The sequence below is a fragment of the Empidonax traillii genome, unplaced genomic scaffold (assembly GCF_003031625.1).
Source record: "Empidonax traillii isolate 1590-97213 ecotype Southwest subspecies unplaced genomic scaffold, ASM303162v1 scaffold69:size3087049, whole genome shotgun sequence".
NCBI classification, from domain to species: domain Eukaryota; kingdom Metazoa; phylum Chordata; class Aves; order Passeriformes; family Tyrannidae; genus Empidonax; species Empidonax traillii.
In genome coordinates this window covers 1,748,161-1,749,361 of record NW_020955262.1, presented here as the reverse complement: position 1 = coordinate 1,749,361, position 1,201 = coordinate 1,748,161, and positions in this window count along the sequence as shown.

Sequence of the window (1,201 nt, the reverse complement as noted above, 5' to 3'; positions counted from 1 at the left end):
GGAGCTCGCTAGCCCTGTAAGGCAATCCATCTACGTCCTGAGGACCTCGCTGCCACCGTCCAAGCGTGCTTGGCCCCGGCAGATGAACCTCAGGATTAAAGGGTGGGCTCAGTTCCGCGCACACTGTGTCTCACCTAAAAAAATCCAATGCGCAGGCTGGAAGGTGGAAAGACCTTCCCCGGTTCTTCGCTCGCGAAGAGACTGGCCATTTCATTTGGCGAGGATACATATAGTACCATTTATATGGGAAGGGGGCAGATGGAAGATCCTGTTCTCTGGTTGTTTGCAACTGTTTATTCAGGCATAGAGACGTGTCTTTGGGATGGTCTCAGCTTGTTTGAACTCCCTACTCATTACTGCAAAGAAGGTAACTCCCACGAATAACAAAGCTGCTGGGTGTGGGTTTTAGAGAGCTTGAAAATCAGGATTAGTAGGGGACAAGATCTGCATTGCCTAGTGACAAAACAGGGTGCTTCAATCTGTTCTTGGAACGTTCCAGAAAAGGGAACAGTGATTGTGACTATTTTACAGATGTTGCAGGTGGCTGCAGACAGTGTCATGCATTCTTGACTTATTCCCCAATGCCAACCTTGCACGAGATCTGCCAGAGTCTAGCAGTTTGTGCAAAGCACCTTTGTTTTGTCACCTTAAAAATGGACCAATCCCCTGATTTTCAGTACTTGTAACACAGCCATTCCACCCTTTACATTATATATTATATTTACATGTTCTTGTAAAAACTTGGGAAAAAAAAATCTGTTTAAAACTTTATTCTGGAAACAGTTGTTACTCATTTCAAGAAAGGATTTCCAGAACTTTGGGGTGACAATTCAGCAAAATTCTTGCATAATCTATAGAATTCTTTACGTCAGCATCGTAGCTCCAGTTTCAGGTAGCTTAAACAAGAAAACACTGAGCCAAAGTATAATCTGGCTTCCAGTAATTTAATAATTGCAGGCTTGTGAGGCCTTGCCAGGTCTTGTACTGCAGACATTTAGATCAGTGATGATGAAGAAAGGATAAGACAGAGCTGCTGTGATGGAAAGCTTCATATTAGCTTTTAAGTCTTTCTGCAAAGCTCCATTAACAGATTAACAGTGACATAAAAGTGCATACAGGTATTACTTAGTATGTCTCCATAAAGTTCACATACCATTAACTGCAAACTTAAACACATCTTATGTGAAAAAAAGTTCTTTCA